General features: G+C 35.6%; 1 protein-coding gene across 19 annotated transcripts in view; it reads left to right on the forward strand.

The window, feature by feature from the left end:
- Positions 1 to 2,948: 2,948 nt before the first annotated feature.
- The window catches only part of ZNF644 (zinc finger protein 644), a 119,451-nt gene continuing 101,792 nt past the window's right edge, over positions 2,949 to 20,607 (forward strand). For 2 of the 19 annotated variants that reach the window (XM_067043003.1, XM_067042954.1), the window contains exons 1-2: positions 11,690 to 14,580; positions 15,622 to 15,800. The gene's annotated coding sequence lies outside the window, so the exon portion shown is untranslated. Of the gene's footprint in view, positions 3,088 to 3,127; positions 3,558 to 4,046; positions 4,652 to 11,689; positions 14,581 to 15,621; positions 15,801 to 20,607 lie in introns of those variants that run through there. The other 17 variants (XM_059057068.2, XM_067043028.1, XM_067042990.1 and 14 more) reach the window with 14 other exon arrangements.

Below are 20,607 nucleotides of genomic sequence, written 5' to 3' on the forward strand. Positions count from 1 at the left end.
TTTACATATGTTCTGTGAACAAGTCCACACTCATGGTCTACTTCTGATATGCTGATGAGTTAGAGTAGTAAATGTGTTCCTAAATATTGGATATAATTTTTACTAAATATTTGTATACGAAACTTATTTTGTATCATGCTTTATGAAATTTTGTTTCAATGATTTTGAAATCTTTATTATCTATTTCCTCATCTCCCCCATTCCCTGGTAAATTGAGGGTTGATTATATCTTTTTGTCTAGTTCTTTTATTGGACTATAAAAGCTCCTCATCTACTCAACTAATATTTATTGAATATGTGCAAGGAACTGTCTTATTCTTTTTTATTTTCGCTGACAGTACCTAGTACAGTGCCTTGCACGGTATAGGCAATTGGTGAATGTTGGTTGAATAGAACAAAATTATTTACTGCATACTTTACATGTAAAAGTCTCTGTGCTGGGGTTACTGTGAGACAAAAATAAATAAAAGCCTTGATCTCTGTTTACTCTCTTCACCTCTCTCTATGCCAAACATCCTCTGACCTCCACCCTAATTAACACACATCATAATATTTGAAATTCCACAAATGAGACTGTCTTACGATTTTGGTACTCAGAGGTGGGTCCTCTTCGGGTGAGGCCCTAAGATAAATCCAAACTTGGACTTTATTACTAGAATAGTAGATTTTTATTTTAATTGAAGTATAGTTGATTTACAATGTTGTGTTAATTTCTGCTGTAACTAGGATAGTAGATTAATCAATGTTTCTTTTTCTTCTTTTTGCCTGCAATTCAGAAGTATTGGAATGTGGAGAATTAACCATTTTTATCCAACATGAAATTGCATTTTCTTTTTGATCAGGTCATTTGAGACCACAGCTTACTTTGTATCTTTTATTGGGTAATCCCATTCACTGGAATAACTAATAGATTCATATACTGTGCTAATAATGTCAAGTTTTAACACTTTAACAACAGCCAGTCTGGCTTTTTCTTTCTTTCCTTTTTGTTTTCAAAGATTCTTCCCTGGGTCAGAGTATTCTTTTATTACAGTGAGTAGATGTGCTTTGTGAAATTTCTCCAGGGGTCAAACTGTTTTCCACATCTTGATTTTCATTCTCAACTGCATTTTCCTTTTAATGTCTTTAAATATTTTGGCTTTGAGCCACATAATTTGTCTTTGGATTTTTTTAGTTGCCTGCATTTTTTTTTCTTTTTTCTTTTTTTTTGCATTACCTTATTCAAGATTTCTGCCCTTTTCAAGGTTTCTCCCTTGAGATACTCATAGGTTTTTGACATCTATTTTGTTTATAAAGAATTTCATCAACCATTACTACTATTACCATTACTTACACTACTATTTCTATATTACAGTTTAGTTGCTTAATTCTTGTATAAACAAACAATTTCATTAGTGAGACAAGTTCCTGATCATGGTTGAGTTCTATTTGCTGGTGGTGTGATCTGATGCACATCAGTCAGTCAGTGGTGTACACTCACAACAGAGTTTTTGTTTTTGTTGGTAACTGCTTTTGTAGTGATAAGAATTTACATAGTACATTATAATTTTATTTATTGTAAGTCCAATAGTAAACTGAGAATGTCCAGTTTTAATGGATTCTACAGATGAAATAACCCAAAAGACAACCCCCCAAAATTGGCTGAAAATTTATATATATTTGATTGTTTACCCATTTGTGTAAATGAAGAAGAAAATTTTGTATTTTGAAAGAGTCCAAAGAGCTGTGTGACGTTGAGAAGATTACCTAACCTCTCTTTGCCTCATTAGGTTTTAGGTTTTAATGAAATTGAATGAGTTAGAACAATGCTTGGTAAATAGTAAGCACTCAAAAGTGTTAGCTATTATTATTAACTATTTCAGCAAGTATAAATACCTGTCGTTTGGAATCTATGTTTGCTGATAATGATGATGAAGTCACCATCCTATAGTAAAGGGAATGTTTCTTATTCTTGTCAAATACGTGCAATTACAGTGTATTCCTCTGAATGCCAATGACATCTTGAGGGTTTGGAAAAGCAGAGTTTTACGATAGCTGCTAAATTAACTAATGAAAACTTTTTTTTTTTTTAAATGAGAACCCAGAGATTCAGAACAGCCAAAGAACTTATTAAGGCAGGACTAGTAGATTCCTCAGGAAATTTTGATTCATGTCAAACATGTTAGGAACTTTTATGTTTGCTCAGTTCAAAAGCAACGAGAATAGCTCCTAATCAATGTTTCTCAAAGTGTGGTCTGTGAAACTCTGTCCTCAGACTCTGAGGTGGATAGTTGTTTAAAAGTTTTCTAGGGGTTCCCTGGTGGCGCAGTGGTTGAGAGTCTGCCTGCTGATGCAGGGCACACGACACGGGTTCGTGACCCAGTCCAGGAGGATCCCACATGCCGCAGAGTGGCTGGGCCCGTGAGCCATGGACGCTGAGCCTGCGCGTCCGGAGCCTAGTTTTCTAGAACTCTCTCGGGACCTACTAATTCTTTTAAGGGTAACCAGCATACCGGGTGCTTCTTATATAACTTTAATTCGGAGACCCACAACACATTCAGTAATGCAGGGAGAAAGTATGTTCACAGAATAAAATTGGACCAAACCCAGAACACCTTTTAGGGTAGGCCTTTCCGTTAACTGAGATGCTACACCTGATGCTCTGCTTGTCCATCAAGCATCTCCCAACAGTTGGTCCCCTTAAGATCCAGAAACCTTCTTCTGCCATTACTCTACAGTTGTGACCGGCAATCTCGAGTCCTTTAGCTGTTTTCCTCAACAGTATAAAGAAAAGGAACTGTGGCCCTCTCGTGATTGTGGAAATCAAATATGGGTCTGTTCCACCTTAAAGGGCCTAGGCTTGCCTAAGTGTTTGGGTCTTGCAGAGTTTGGGCACCACCATATTTGGAGCGTGCCTACTTTGGGGCGGGAACCTCCTTGAGAGTGATTAGGTCAGCGCTGGGGGAGGTGACCTTGTTGGGTTTCTGGCACCCGAGAACAGTGGTGCACTGTCTCTGCTGCACCCGTTGGTGTAATTGGCCCAGACACTCCACCAGCGCGAAGCAGCCGGAGACCTCCTCGCTGGCCGCCCCCGCGGCCCGCAGCTCGGTAAGAGGCGGGAAAGCAGCGCGCCTGCGCCGTGGGAACCGGGGCCGAAGGCGAAAAGCGGGGAGCGGAGGGGGGCCGTTGGAGCCGAGTAGCGTACAGAGCGGCGTGTGACGCGGGGACGCCGCGCGCTCCCAACGTCGCCCCGGTTTGACGCACACGGCACCAAACTGTGAGTTTCAGGGGTTATTTGGTCGGATTCGCCGGGACCCGTGTGGGTTTCGGGCCTCTGGGTTGTGGCGGCGGCGGGACTGAGGGTGGCGAAGGAACTTGGGGGACCCGGCCTTTGGCGCTCGGGCCCGGGGAGCTACGCCCTAGGCTGGGTCCCAACCATCCAAAAGGACGCATTTTGCCGCACAGGCTAAGATGGCGGCGGCGGCCGAGGAGGCGGAGTTGGTGCTACACAAGGAGCCCGGGACCCGGGTTCGGGGAGGCGGCGGCCGCGGCGGCCGCGGGGGGCGGCGGTGCCTGAGGTGAGCGGCGGCCGCCGCCGCGGGGCGGGACTCGGCGGAGGTTGGGAGGGGGGGACTTTTCCACGGCGGCGTCGGAGGATCCGGTAGCGGACACAAAGGGGCTGAGCTGGGCACTAGACTTGGGGGTTTTGTTTAGTCACATGAAGCTGAGCAGCCAGTGAGCAGTAGGGGGAAGGGGCCGAGATCAGGCGGCTTGGGGAGCCTTGCGGTCGCCATTGCAATGCACTGAGTAACGGGGCGGTCCGAGAGCAGCCACCAACCCTCTCTTTGGGGCTGCTCTGCCTCGGCCAGAAGCGTAGGCTCTGGCGTTAACTGTACACACCCCTCCCCTAACGTGGGACCAGGACCGCAGAGCCCTCCCCTCCCCCTGTTTTGCAAGATCTCATGCCGATAGGTGCCTGGGAAGTAACAGCAAGAGGTAAATCGCTCAAAGTGTTTGGGTTGCCAGGGGCTTGGTGGGTGTCCAGCTAAAGCTTTTTGCTTCTCCAGGTCTGATTCCCTGGCCTTTGTGTCCCTGGGAGCTTAATCTCTGCCAGAGGAAAGCAGGTGTGCTCTACTCCTCCCGTGAACCTGAAGATGAGTTGTCCCAGACCCTTCTCAGTGATTGGAAACTTAGGTGGTGGAACTAACGGTTTCTTGTTACGAGACTTCCACAGACGACTCTCGTGTTGGGATCCAACCATGGTTTAGCAACATTAGTGGAAAACTTTTCTTGAACTGTTTTAAGTAATATTGACATAAATTTAGTTGTTATAAAACTTTTATGTTTAGAGTTCATATTTTGTGTGGTCATTGAGAAGTACTCAACGAGGAGAGAAACACAGTTGAGAGCCTGAATGATGGTCCTGTTTTGTATACAAGTTAATAACTTCAACAGAAATAACCAAAACACCATCATCTATTCTGGCCAGTCCTAACTAATGCCAGGCTTGTTGCATCTGGATGATAGATTAGATTTGCCTTAATAATATATTGTCTCTCTGCAGTAGTTTAGTTACATAGTTTTAGTCCCACAAGAAAAAGAGCATTTCAAAAAATAGACAACTCAAATTGCTCAAAGAAAGGAAACCTGCTGTTTGCCTTCAGTCATATGTGTAAGTATCCAGGGAACTAGATGGCAACAATATTACATCGATAGGTTTTTGTAAGAAAAAATTATAAAGAAGTTATAGTTTAGTTTAGACATTTTAATAGGTGAAACACGAAGGCTTGACTAGTATTAATGCAGTGATATGTATATTGCTGTTAAAATCATGATGGTGTAAGTTTTAGAATTTCTAACATAATTTAAACTTATACTGGACTTACATCTACATCATACTTGATATGTTTGTAATATTTGAGGTACAAAATTTGGAAACAACTAATGTTTTGGCCAGATCACATTAACAAATTACTTGATTGAAGGGATATTTAAGCAATTTATATAACTAGCTTTAGATCTCTGTTCAAATCGAATTTGAACTTTTCAACATTACTTAAAAGTTTGATTTTCCTTTTTTTCTTTTTTTTCCCCCAGATTTATGTTTCCCCCCTTTTAGGTTTCCTCCTTCTAATAGAGAACACTCTTGTATTAACAAATAGGAGATATATTAATATCAGCAAAATTGTCATTGAATCATATAGTTTTAGTGTAGAAGGAATCTTAGAGAACAACTAGTATTACTCTCTCTTTTTCAATATATTGAGGGCCAGAAATGATTAAGTTAATGGCATGATGGAAAATTGTCTCTCAACTTATACCCCATTGGTCTTTTCATTGGTCACATTGCTGGGATAAGGAGGTGTCTATCTGCAACTAATAGTGGTTATAAAACAAAACAAGGGAGTATGCTTGAGAGTACTTGTTATTCAGATACTATTATATTAATGAGAAATTCTGTGACAATTTAAAACTTATTTAACTTGATATGGTAACTTAGTTTTTAAAGTGACTTCCAAAGTGAAACAAAATCAGTTACAAAATACAGACATTTCAGATAATTTCAAAGCAATGTTGCTTTTGAATTCTTAGGTTTTCAAAACAATCGACTCACATTTGAAAAACAAAACAGGTAGCTTGATAAACTTCTTGGAAAGTTTGAAGTAATTGCCATTACTACTAGTTATTAGATAAGAAATAAAATAGAGGCTTGAAACAGTGATGCTAGTGCATTTCATTTTGTAATAGTGCTTTAGTTGGAAAAATGGACATACCACTTTGCCTCCTGTTAAAAACAATTTAAGACTAGTACTACTGCTGAGTAGTAAATCTGTAACATCTGTTAGGAAATTCAACAAGTAGTAAAATCATTTATGATGGGATCCCACAGTTATCTTTAACTTCGTTAGATATCACATTTTAAAAAAACAGGTAAATTGTCTTTAGGTTTTAAAGTTTTTATGGGTCTTTTAAGGTGCACTTAAATTATTGATTTTTCTAGGAAAGTTGATATATTTCTTAATTTTCAACACTATGTGAGTGGATTTAATTATACTTTGGTTTTGTCATAATTAAGATTACTCCCGGATTCTCTGTATCAATAATTATGAAGTGAGTCTGTCACCTGCAGACCTTAAACTTTTTGCAGGTTTAATTTGTCATTCAAGTTATAAAAGAGGGAGAAGTTTGTTGTGGTTGAATTGAGACTGTATTGGGTAACAGGAGGAGAAAAGAAAGACTCGAGGACAATTACTTGAAGTGGTGGGGTTACTTGCAATTTAAAAAATTTAAAGAAATTGGTTGTTAGAAAAGATCAGGTTCATCTTTCTCTCACCCCAAATATATTACTAGTGTTTAGGGTTACTTATTTAGACTCTTCTCAGAATGTGATTCTAAAGGAAAGCAGGGGATCTTACTCTTGTGGGTATGCTTTTCTCATGACTGCTTTTTCAGACATTAATATATTAAGGCAACTCTAGCTTGCACCAAATGCAGAAATTGGAATGTTGAATTATCCAGCCCTAATTTTTAAAGAACACTAGTTTTAGCAGTTCTTTTTTAATGTTTAAAAATTTTTTAAATTGATAGTCTGTAAAATAAAACATGAGAATAAAGGATGGATACTATAATATTTTGGATAGATATTCAAATAAGCTCTAATTTTTTTACATTTATTTGTTACTGATCCATCTGGTATAGAGAATGTCTGCTTTGTAGATGGAGAATCTGTAAATATTGAACAGAATTGTGTAGCACTGACTGAAGCAGTTCTAGAAGTGGTGTCTTTTAATTCAGGTTTATTAGGAGGGAATAGCTGCTTTTAATAATGCAACCCATTTATATCATTGAATTTTGAGAAAACTGAGAATAATCAAACTGATTCTAGCACTAGCTCACCCTGCTGGTTGGCTAAAGTATTTCTCTTCTTTCCCCTCTTAAAACAAAACAAAACAAAAAACACCAAACATAAAGATCACTTGAGACCTAGAAGGTAGAACACCAAGTTCAATTCGTGATCTTTCTTCAGATAGCTGGAGTCTCCATGAAAAAGGTGTATTCTCCTCTCTAGGGCCTCAGTTGCTGTACTGTTTAATTTTTTCTTAGATCTGCTGAAGCTCAACTGTGAAGTTACTATCCTTTCTGAATTTACTGGGAACTCTTATGTGATTAGGAGGAGTTAGTATGTTTTTGTTCCTTTAAATTCAAGATAAAAGATCCTTTGACTACTGAGAGATGTTATCAGTCCTGTGAGATAAACTTTCCAGGAGGAGAAAAGTCGAGGATTTCAAGAGGAGGAAGAGGAGAAAAATGCTAGGGTAGCAGCAACAGCAGTGCATACTTCTCTTGGATGAGGGAAAGCAACACTGTATTAAGATTAGCGTTTCTAAGAGATTTCCCTTGTACTCTCCCTCTACTGACGTTTGCCCTATCTCCTCTTCTGTCTGTAAGCTGTAGCCTTCCCATTTCATTTGGGATTCTTGGAACTGTGATTTTGTAGGTAACTTTGTGTAAAGTATGGATGAGTGATTTGTTCCTTGAAATATGATTCTGTTAGTCTAAACTGTGATAGAAGTGAAGTTGGTTAGAGTGATAAACACAATGTTTTAGGTATTAAGCTTTTTAGTATGTATATCATTCATTGAAATTGAAAATACAGCTTTATTTTGTTTAATTGAAATATAGTTGATGTACAATATTATTTTAGTTTCAGGTGTACAACTTAGTGATCAACATTTAAATACATATAGAATGATCACCAGGATAAGTCTAGTAACCATCAGACCCCATACAAAGTTATTATAATATTATTGACCATATTTCTTATGCTGTATATTATATTAACCTCTCCATGACTTACTTATTTTACAATTGGAAGTCTGTACCTCTTAATTCCCTTCACCTATTTTGCCCATGCCCCTCTGCATTCTGGCAACCACCCCGTTTGTTCTTTGTATCTGTGGGAGAATACAGCTTTTAAAAGACTTTGTACAAAGTCAGGAAACTAAATATGTTGTGAGTCAAAAGGATAATTTCAAATTTAAAAGCACCTAATAAAGTGTTGGGATTAAAGTATAGTTTACAAACCATATTTACCTGTATTATATCAGTTATTTATCTAATATTTATGAAAGATTAACATTTTTATCCTTTCTTCCAGAATATTTATCCTTTTACTTGAAAGCATAATATCTTTTCATCAGTTTCTTGAGGAAGATGTCAAACATAACTAGTATTTTCAAAACACCAATTACTGGGGAGGGGCATGGTTCCTAATTATTGTTGAATAGTTTGTGCAGAATGGGAGGATAAGGTTTAAAAAGTGTAAGTCTTGAAGTAAAACTGGTGGCGTTAAGATCTAGCTGTGTGAGCACTAGGCAAGTAGATTTAACAATAAGAAATCTTCATAGAGGTTTACGTTAATATTACATAATTCATGTAGTAAAGTCCTTAGCTTACTGATATGTAATGCTGAGTAAATGTTAGCTGTTAGAATAATAGCTATTATCATCATTGTTTAATTGTGTTTCCTACAGTAGCGTGAAATATTCACCTGTGAGTGATATGAAGTTGTATACTTTTTCTAACGTTCCATTTTGAGGACCATATCTACAAAGGAAGTAAGAGACAGTCATCAAAGTGTGGCATCTCCAGTTCTAGCAGCTAAAGCTATAACCAGGGTCAATATTTTGGGAACACATTCTCTTTTATGGCTGTCAGCTAATGATGATGATAATGCATTTGGGAGTGAGTGCATTTGAGTGAAGGGCTTTCCCAACCGTTGGTTTGCTTTGTAACAACATCCTCAATTTCTTTACCCCTTTAAATTTTTGACCATGAGGATGGTGGTGACCATTAGTAGAGAGAAGCGGGTGAGTGGCTATGTGTATTTGTATATAAAGTACACAGAAACCACAGATGAGAGTGAGGAGTGGCTTCAGCAGAAGCTAGATTGAGGAGAAGAATGCTATCTTTTCATTACTTAGTCTGAGTCAGGGGAACTTCCTCAAACAGCATTTCCTTTTGCTATTTTCCTCTCTACACTTCTCTTTGTTTTGTATATATCTGTGCTGGTATAGTCTTAAACTTATTTCCCACTTTAAGTTTTTCTTGTACCACTTACCTTCCCCACCACAAACACAAATTTTAAACTTTAAAAGAAACTGTAAAAGGCAGTTGGTAAAAGTACTTTTAAGTTCACATAAGGAGGGGGTGTGAGTATGAAATATTAGAAGTTTAATATTTGTTGAAAAAATATTTTCAATGGTTTGGAAAAGGAAGTGGGGGAAAGTCACTGATAATCTTGTCACCATTATATAATCATTAGTATTAAAGGAAAGGGAGATGAGACTGACATTAATTAAGCATCTACTATGTATTCCTTATAATTATGCTGTGATATATATACCCATTTCATATGCAGGAAAACAAACTCAGACTTGGGTCACGTAGATAGTAAATAGTAGAGCAGCCAAGTTTCAACCTAGGCATATCTTGATTCTACAGATGAGACCTTTCTATTCTGCCTTCCTAGCCTTTCTTTCTGTATATCTACGTTTTTACCTTATACAGTTGTTAAGTTTTGTCTCCCCCTTATGAAACGTAACATTATAGAAGCGTTTTTCTGCATACCCTTATTTCAAGTGGTGTCTTATTGCCCACATTGTTTATTCATACCACTATATAAAGGTTCTTTGTCTTGGCTGCTGGACATTGATACAGTGATATTGGTCAAAATAGAAGCTGCTTATTTCTTTACTCAGTGACTAAGATGAAAAATAATTAGAAAAAATACTGTAATATTTTAGAGTATTAAAATACTCATATTTTAATACTAAAGGTATTAATTAGAACTAATACTCTCTGGGATTAGAAATTCTACAAGTTTAATACTACTATCTATCTTTTCTGGTGAGACATTTAACTCAAAATGGATATATGTAAATTGTAGGTGACATTTTCAGTTTATAGCCATATGAAAACAGGACTTTTAAGATATTTTTACGGTTTGAAATGTCTTAAGCTTCGTACTTAAATCAACTGTTTAGTTATTATTAATAATTCTTAATGTAATAATCTCTAATATATAAAAAGAGAAAAGCTTAATATTGAATTTCTTACACTTGTAATGGGTGGAGGCCATATATTAAAAGATAATTTGTGGGACATTTATAAATTGATTGTATAGGTCAGCACTGCCAAGTAGAAATATGTTGAGCCACAGTGTGATTTAAATATTTTCATAGCCACATTAAAAAATAAAAAGAAATAAGTAAAATTAATATTAAATTCATTTTATTTAACCTGGTATATCCAAAATATTATCATTTCAACATGTACACATTGAGATACTTGCCATTCTTTTTTTTCACACCAAGTCTTCAAAATCCAGTGTGTGTTACATACTTAAAGCATATCTCAGTTCAGACTAGCCAGACTTCAAGTGCTCATTAATCACGGATTGGACAGTGCAGATATAGACAGTAAGTTCTATACAGTATGGAGAAAGGATAAAGTAGAAATTGAACTGAGTCTTAAAGGATAGTTGAGAAAAGAATATGCTGGGGAAGAACATTCCCAGAAAGAAGTGATGGGAATTAAAATAGGAGACATTAGAAACCAGATAATAGAGTGGCTTGAATCCAGCTTAGGGAATTTGGTTTCTACGTGTGTGTGTGTGTGTGTGTGTGTGTGTGTGTGTGTGTGTGTGTGTGTGTGTTGGATAGATGCTGGAGGGTGCCTAATCCATGTCTTGCACATGAACACTTGATGAATATTGAATTAACCTTTAAGTGAATTAATATGAGGCAGAATAAGAAAAATGCTGGCAGAATACTAACAAAGCCTTGTGGGTCTTATAAGGGAAAAGAGTTGCGTTTAGGGAATATTGGTGTTCTGTGGTTAGAAATATGATGGAGAATGATAGAAAAAGATGAGAATTGAGAAAATCTTTTTAGATTTTACCATTATTGGTGACTTGTTTTTAAATGTTTTATTTATATATAATTTACATATATTGAATTGCACAACGTTTATATGAGTACAACTCAGTGAAATGCCACAAATAAATATACCTGGGTAACTTCAACCCAGATCAAGATACATAACATTTTCTTCACTGAAAAAGGTGGCTTGTGCCCCTTCTTATTAATTCTTCCTCAAAGAAGTAAGCATATTCTGATCTCCATCATCTTAAATAGGTTTGGCTTGTTTTTGAACTTGCTTATGGCATATTTGCCCTTTCCAAGTGTAATGAGAGTTGACTCCTGAATCTCTTTCTTTTCTATCATTGGCATTGTTGGATGAATTTGGAGGTAAATCAGATGATAGGTGGTTGGTACTGTGTCCCTGCTGTTTTTTTCCAGTGTGATATATACCAACATCAGAGAGATATTTCTTAGTTTTCATTAATAGTAACTTTTTAGAGGTTAGTATTAATGACCAGAAAATTTGTTTAGAATGCAGGGGTTTGAATTGCTTCCGTAGATAACATAGTTGTCTGGCTTGCTTTCATTACAGTATTCTCTAGGCATATAGCCAAGAAGTAGGTAGAAGAGATCTTGGATTGCCTCCTTATATAGCTGCTTTTTGGAACCTCTTTATTAGTAGCTTCTAGGCATTATGTAAGTTAGCTTTCAGGCATTTCAGATTACTTAATAAGGTATTTGAGTATTTCTGATTGTGATTGTAGGGGGAGGAATAAATTGGTGCACTTTTGTTTACAGGTAAGTATCCACTCTGAACCAGAAAGATTTTGCCATTTATGTGTAAAGAATGAGAATGCTACCTTAAGGACAGTTGCACAAAAGTTTGAATGGTTAAAATCCATGAAGGACACTTTGTAAATGGATCTGCAATGGAATTATTGATCATGATTTTTTTTTCTTGTAGTGCTTAAGTCATTTTTTTCCAAGTGGGATTAATGGTTACAGCATTGTTGTTCATAAATATTGAGCATTGGAAGCCTTATTGTAGTGTAACAATTGGTGCTTTTGGGAGAAAGATTTTTTTTCTGAAATATGTATCACTTATAATAAAGTTGTTAAAAGTACATAACAATGAAAATATGTATCATCACATTCTAGTATGCCAAGTTTTGAGGAATATGTTTTGTAAATTGTGCAGAAGTGGACATGAAAATACTTTCTAATTAATGTTTGAATTGTGAATGTTTTTGAGCTTATGAATGAAAGTATTTATATAAAGTTTTGTTTTTTGGAATTTGTACCAAGTTTGCTTAATACACTCTTGCTCCAAGAATTTTAATTGTTGTCTTGAAGAAATAAAACCTCATCTGTGAACTTTTATTATGTAGGTTTTGTATTTGTGAAGTATAGAAGGCCAAAGTAAAATTGATTAGACATTGAAAAAGTTTGTTTATTATCTATAAAATATTAAGACTTTATATAATAGCTTTTTTGGGCTAGAGTTGGAATATTACAGACAAAGCAATTAGCATGTTATTATAGCTTTAAGACCTGACTTCTGTGTGTAGAAAAAAAAAATATTTAAGGGTATGATCTATGTTTCTGTGTTGTTTTGAAAAAATGAATGTTATATTTGAATTTGGTTTTGGGAGATTTAATTTTTTTGTATTCAGAAAAACCTTTTTTCCGTGGTTGTATTTCTCCCAACCTTCACTTGTTTTAACTGGGTTAATTATACACAATTCATTTAGTACCACACTAGGGTAAGACTGCAGATACATAGAGCAAATGATGTGGTTCCTGCTCCAAAGAGGTCGTTATCTAAGATACAACTTAAGGAGTGCTTAATAATGAAATATTTGAATTACTGGACTGACACAAAATCATATGAACAGTATACAGTAAGACTGGAAAAGATTCTTGGGAAAAAATACTTTTTAATCTAGATTTTGAAGAAATGTTATGTAAAGATTGGTGGAGAGGGTAGGGAGTATCAGCTAGGGGGAGGGTATGTTAAAAAGCACAGAGATGGATCTTGTGGAATGCAAGCATTTTCCCTGTTTGAAGTAGCATCTATTTTAAATGAATGTAATGAAAAATAAAGCTTATAAGGTTGTGGCCTGAGCTGGAGGAATCTAAAAAAGTTTGGATTAGAAATAAGGAATTCTACTAAAGTCCATTGAACAGAAATACATGAAGGAAAATGAGAAAGATCAGCAGCCAGATATAAAATGATTAGAGAAACGATTGAAGTGAGTAAGGTCAGTTAGAGGTTATCATCTTGGTGAATGGCGGGGAGGGTATATTAGGAATAAGAACGGGTAGTTTTAAAATAAAACAGGCGAAAAATGTGGCTCCTAAGTTTGTAGTGCAAAGTTAAAATAAAAATGGAACCATTTTATTATCTTCTGGTATTGAAAATAAACTTACTTGGAGACACAGTTTGCAAGTAAGTTATTATTACCGATTGAGGTATTATTGTACATTTGCCTTATCCTATAAAAAAAACTTACGAGCTTTTTAAAAACCTTTGATTTGAAAATAAATAAAACCCAAGAAAGTTATGCTATAGTGGTATTTTCTGAATTGCTAGTACTTTCAACTAAAAAACTATTTGAGATGAATAGTAAGAAGAGCTTGTAATTGTATTGCTGTGTTTGGAGTTATAATAGTACTTAAGCCATGGTTTAAGAGACATTCTAATTGGTATGGGAGTTGGTATGAAAACAAAAGATAACAAAAATTAATACGTGGACTACCAGTGTTTAAATTTTTAAAAAATAGATACTGTTTTAAAAATTGGGAACAGTTGAGAACACACTACTTTTATGAGGGGGATCCCTAAAATGTAGTTCCCTCTGGGATATTTAAGATGTAATATGTTTGTCTTTACTGGAGTTTTTAAGAGTTCTTAAATTGAATGTATACGGTTGTCTTACAATGAATACCATTTTTCTTAAAATGGAATTAGAAAATATGAAAAAATTATAAAAGTCATAATTTTAAAAGTATTTTTCTGCCTTTTCTGTCTTTTTTAGAGTTAGTAAATGAACAGAGTTTAGGAGTTAATAGAGTCTTGGAGTTTTAAGACAGTATGTTAGCCTTATAACAAGTTTCTATTTTAACCACTCTCACAGTATAGACTTAACTTTGGTTAGTAAAGAAGTTAGTGCAGTTTCTGGCACCATGGTAAAATAGGGAGGTACATTTGACTCCATCCAAATTACCCGTGAAGGCAAATCAGCTAAAGCAAAAGAGAATAGGTTATCCCCTACCATCGGTGGGTAAAAGATTTAATCCACATCTCTGAAATTTGGGGTTTCTGTGTAGATAGAGTGGGTGAGAATAGATGACAGCAGAACAATCTACTGTTCCTTGATTATTGAATGAACTGGTGGTTTGGGAATAGGAAGCTTGCTTGAAAGCTCTGCCCTAACCTCTTTCTTAAATAGTTCCCTATTTATACTTTTTTGTGGCTGCAGACTTACTGGAAATAGACCTATCCTCACCTATGTTCACTGCCATGGATCTCTGCATGCTGAAAAGCCATGAAAAATCACTACATAAATAAGGACAGGCAGCAGTTTAAACTGGTTGGAAACTAGGAAACCAAATTGACTATTCCATATATATTGATCCAACTGAAACAGCTCATACAGTACAGGAGGAGATAGAGGTAACCGTCAGCGGCTGTGGTGGAAACAAAAGTCTTATGCAATGAAACTGAATGTCTTAATGGTGGCATTGCCATTAACAGTGATACAAATGGCTTCCTAAGTAGGTGTCCTTTGGTGTGACGTTGCTCACCTAATCATCTCCTGGTTTATCTCATTTCCCAAGCCTTATTCACCAACTTTCCTGTCAAATTTGATTACCCAGTACCCTTCTAACAGCTTTTTCTTAAATTAATCAGAATTGATTTCTTTCCTACTCTCCTCCCCTTTACAAATTGAATTTTAAATTCTTGATATGTGGTTTTATAAAAGTTTTATCTAAGTAAAAATAACAAATGTTTGAAATAAAGGAATGGCAAAAATGATACTAAAACTTGTAAGTTTCATTCATATAAAGCAAAGGCTAAAACTTTCCTAGACCAAAACCTTTGAATGAGAAAAAGGAATTTTTTAATTAATAAAAAATTAGGACCATTAAGTAATATAAGACTTGAGCTTTTGTGTGATGAACTCAGAGCACTGAAATACATGAAGTAGAGTTTCTTTAGAGAAATTGGTAACATCAGTCTTTTCAGGCGACTTTAACACTCAGATTTTAATAGATCAAGTAAACAAAAATTAAGGCTATAAAGATTTGAATAACAATATGCTTTATTTAATAGGTGTATGTCAAACTTTGTTCTCAATAAAGAAATACACATTCTTTTCCAATTTATGTGAATTAAAATTTTTTTTTAAATGTCTTAGGCTTGAGAATTTGAAACTTTAATAAGAGAAATTATATAGGTCAGTATTTTTTGACTACAGTATAGAAAAGCTAGATGTTAAAGCCAAAATGATTGCAACTACTTGGACGGTTAAAACTCTGTATCCCACAGGAACTTGAGCCTACATTTCATACTATTTAAAAAGGAACAACAGTGAAGACATGACACATCAAAACTGATGAGATGAATATCTTTTTAAACATGGTGGATTAAATAACCATTTACTTTGATATCAAACCCCCACTAGAATTATAGTAATGTTTTTTTTAATCATAGGCTGTCAAGGACAAAGAAAACTGGAAATTTGATCACAGAAGTAAAACTTTGGAAGCTGGAAAGCAACAACTTCGTAGCTCTAAGAAAACTCAACTTTCTACTTTCAGTGGGGAAGGCCTAGAATGGTCTACAATTATGCTGTTGAACCCTGGGGTACTTCAGGAATTTAGTGGCTGCAGGTACCTTGAAAGAATTGTCTAAGAGTTAATAACAAGTTAACAACACTCATGGTGCCAAGAAACTATCCAAGTTTCTTTTCTGATATTCAAAGGGAAAATCTCTGTTCTTGAATAGTAGGTAAGCTCAGGTTAAGGGTGTCTGTCATACTCAAAAACAGAGAATTGAGTAGAAATTTACATGTTGAACTGGGAATCATCCACAGTCTCTTTTCTCCTCCTAGTTCTGAGAATACTAGGTACCAGGCTTCTACCCCCAGATGTGAGATTGGAAGATTCATCCTGCTGTAGCAAACCTGATTATCAGGAGAAAAGACCAACAGATAATAATAGATAAGGATTCACTAGGGAAATCATCAGGCTGATTATCTCACACTGACACCTACCCATTAACACAGAACTTCAAGGCAACTTTTTAAAAGAAGATTCTTTTCCATTATAGTTTATTACAAGATGCTGGATATAGTTCCCCATGCTACACAGTAAGACCCTGTTGTTTATCCATTCCATACACAGCAGCCTGCCTCTGCCAATCCCAAACTCCCTGTCTATCCCTCCCCTGCCCCCAGCCGCAACCCATGTTTGTTTTCTGTGTTTATGGGACTGTTTCTATTTTGTAAATAAGTTCATTTGTATCATATTTTAGATTCCCCATATAAGTGATGTCATATGGTATTTGTCCTTCTCTGACTTACTTCACTTAGTATGATAATCTCTAGGTTCATCAACTAGACAACTTTCAGGTGTTTCATTTTTAAATATGAGATTAAGGATCATTAAACATTTTAGGATAACCACAATAAGAAAGAGAAGAAGGAAATAGAAACTTTCTATTAAGTTTTAAAACTTTCTATTTAAGTTTTAAAAGAAAACTTTAAAAAGTTACTGATATCTGCAAGTAAGGGGATAATTGTATCTTTGAAATAAGAAAGGATGCTATAAAAAAGCAGTCCTCAGAAAAAAAAAAGACGAGCCCTTCCTTAGACATTTAGAATATGGAATACTTAATAGAAGAGTTAGAAATTTAGGATGTTAAATTTCTGGTTGAAGGTTAGAAGATAAAATTGAGAATATCTTCCACAAAGTAAGACAAAAGGGATGTCAAGTAGAAGATAAAATTAGAGGATCACTCTTGGCAAGTTCAACATGAGAAAAATCAGAATTACAGAATGGGAGGAAATGGATGGAGGCAATTATTTTAAAATAATTGAACAAAAATCTTGAGTTTCCACATGAAAAGGACTCATAACATGCACAGCATGGTGACTGGAAAAAAAAAAGAACCATATAAAAGTACATCATGATGGAATTTCAAACACCAGAAATAAAGGAAAGATCCTAAAAGCTTTTGGTTATGGCACATATAAAAGATTAGGAATCAGTAACATTGGATTATTAATATTAATAATATTAATATTATTTCAATCAATAATGAAATAATGCCTCAGAATCCTGAAGGAAAGTTATTTCCAAACTACTAATTCCGTACCTTCCCAAGCTGTCAAATGTGGGAGTAGGCTAAAAATATGAAACATGAGGTGGTTAGAGTATTTACTTCAAATGTACTGTATCTCAGGAAGTTACTAGAGTACATGGGCTCTATCAGAATGATTGGGTATATCAAAAAAAGGAAGGATCCAGGAAACAGGATTTAGTACAGGAGAAAATGATGATTGTGCAGGGAGATGCAAGGAATGTGGCTGTGCAGCAGGTCTGAAGAATAATCAGTTCCTGAGGAGGACAAAGGGATCTAGATGGTATGTCTTCTGAAAATACACATACAAGATATAGAAAGGATTTTTGTGACTTTATTCATAAGGGATATTGATCTGTACTTTTATTTTCGTGTGTTTGAGAAGGATTGGTGTCAATTCTTTAAACGTTTGGTTTAAAGGTAGATTTCACCAGAGAAGCCAGGTCCTGGCTTTCCGTGTGGGGAGTTTTTTCATTACTTACTCAATCTCTTGTTATTAATGTATTCAAGATTTCCTGTGTCTTCTTGAATCAGTTCTGGTAGCTTGGTTTTTCCCCTAGGAGTTTGTCCATTTCTTCTAGGTTTCTTAATTCATTGCCATTCAATTGTACACTTCCCTTATAATTTTTTATTTCCTATTATAAAGCTAGTATTAAAACCTTTTTCATTCATGATTGTAATACACCTTGAGATATTTTAGGTTTGGTTCCAGACCACCACAATAAAGTGAGTCACATGAACTTTTTGGTTTCCCAGTGCATATAAAAGTTATGTTTACACTATTCTGAAGTCCATTAAGTGTGTAACAGCATTATGTCTTAAAAACAGTGTCCATACTTTAGTTAAAAAAAACTCCATTATTAAAAAATGCTGACCATCATCTGAGCCTTCATCAAGTTGTAATCTTTTTTGCTGGTGGAGGGTCTTTCCTCACTGTTTACGACTGCTGACTGATCAGGGTGGTGGATGCTGAAGGTTGGGGTGACTGTGACAACTCTTAAAATAAGACAACGGTGAAGCTTGCCACATCAATTTACTCTCCCTCTCATTTGAACACTTAGAGGCCATTGTAGGGTTATTAATTGGCCTAATTTCAATATTGTTGTGTCTTAGGGAATAGGGAGACCTGAGAAGAGGGAGAGAGGTGAGAGAACAATCAGTCAGTGGAGCTGTAAGAACACACAATATTTATTAAGTTCACCATCTTATGTGAGCATGGCTTGTGGTGCCCCAAAACAGTTACAATAGTAACATCAAAGATGACTGATCACTGATCACCATAACAAATATGTAATAATGATGAAAAAGTTTGAAATGTAAGAATTACCAAAATGTGGCACACAGACACAGAGTGAGTAAATGCTATTAAAAAAATGGTGCTGAAAGACTTGCTTGATGCAGGGTCACACAAACCTTCAGTTTGTTAAAAAAACACAGTAACTGCGAAGCTCAATAAAACAAGGTATGCTTGTAATTTGTCTTTTTTTTTTGGTCAGTACCTAGCTGAAGGTTTGTCAATTTTGTTGATATTTTCAAGGAAGCAATATTTGGTTTCATTGATTTTTTCTTTATTTTTAAAACAATTTCTGTTTCATTTCTGCTGTAATCTTTATTATTTCCTTCCTTCTGTCTGCTTTGGGTTTAATTTGCTCTTTTTCTGCTTCCTTAGGATGGATGGTTAGGTTATTGATTTGATATCTTTTAAAGTAGGCATATATAGCTATAAATTTCCCTTTAAACACTGCTTCCACTTCATCCCACCAATTTTAGTGTGTTGTGTTTTTGTTTTCATCTCAACTTATTTTATAATTTCTCATGTGATTTCTTCTTTGATCTAATGAATATTTAGGAGTTTGTTGCTTAATTTCCACATATTTGTTACTTTTCCAAATTTTCTTCTGTTATTAATGTCAAGTTTCATTCCATTATGGTTGGAGAACATACTTCGTATGATTTGATTTCTTTTAAATGTGTTGAGACTTGTTTTATGGCTTAACATATGGTCTATATTGGAGAATGTACCATGTGCACTTGAGAAAAAGGTGTGTTCTGCTCTCCTTGAGTATTCTGTAGCTATCTGTTAGGTCTAGTTAGTTTATAGTGTTCAAGTCTTTTATTTTCTTGTTGGTCTTCTTTCTGGTTCTATCCATTATTGAAAGTGAGGCATAGATGTCTCCAACTATTTTTGTTTTTGGCTGTTGTCTGTTTCTCCTTTCAATTCTGTAAGTTTCTGCTTCATATATTTTGAGGCGTTGTTGTTAGGGATATATATGTTTATAGTTCATCATAATTTTTAATGAATTGACCCTTTTATTATAAAATGTCCTTCTTTGTTTCTAGTAATGATTTTTTTCTTAATACCTTATATCTGATAAGAATATAGCTACTCTAGCTGTCTTTTGGTTATTGTTTGCATTGTACATCTTTTTCTATCCTTTCACTTTAAATTTACTTGAATCTAAAGTGTCTTTGAATCTGAAGTATGTCTCTTGTAAGCAGCATATAGTTGGATTATGTTCTTTTACCCATTCTGCCAAATCTGCTTTTTGACTGGAATGCCCAATTAATTTGCATTTAATGTAATTACTGATAAGGTAGATTTTATGTCTTCCCTTTTGCTATTTGTTTCCTATATGTCTGATGAATTTTTTCTGTTGTTGTTCCTTTATTCCTCTATTATTGTCTTCCTTTGTGCTATTATTGTCATACAAATTGTCTTTCTATGTCTTTTAAATCCAATAGGAGAAAAAAAGAGTCACAAATTTTTAAATTACAGTGTCTTTCATGTTTACTTATCAGGTTACCTTTACATGCCCTTTAATTATTCAGGCATACTCAGGTTGCTGACTACTGTCCTTTGATTTCAGCCTGAAGGACACCCTTTAATATTTCTTGTACAGCAGGTCTGCTAGCAGCCAGTACTCTCATTTTTTATTTATCTGTTGAATGTCTTAATTTCTCTTTCATTTTGGGAAAGTAGTTACAGAATTATTGGTTGACAGTCTTAATTTTCTCAGTACTTTGAATGTCTTCCCATTGTCTTATGGCTTTCATGGTTTCTGACATGAAATTAGCTGTTAATTTTATTGAGGATTTCTATATGACAAGTTGCTTATCTCTTGGTTTCTTTCAGGATTCTCTCCTTGTTTTTTTTTTTTTTGTGTGTGTGTGTTACGCGAGCCTCTCACCGCTATGGTCTCTCCCATTGCGGAGCACAGGCTCCGGACACGCAGGCTCAGCGGCCATGGCTCATGGGCCCAGCCGCTCCGTGGCATGTGGGATCTTCCCGGACCAGGGCGGGAACCCATGTCTCCTGCATCGGCAGGCAGATTCTCA

This window comes from Kogia breviceps, chromosome 1 (assembly GCF_026419965.1).
Source record: "Kogia breviceps isolate mKogBre1 chromosome 1, mKogBre1 haplotype 1, whole genome shotgun sequence".
Classification (NCBI taxonomy): domain Eukaryota; kingdom Metazoa; phylum Chordata; class Mammalia; order Artiodactyla; family Physeteridae; genus Kogia; species Kogia breviceps.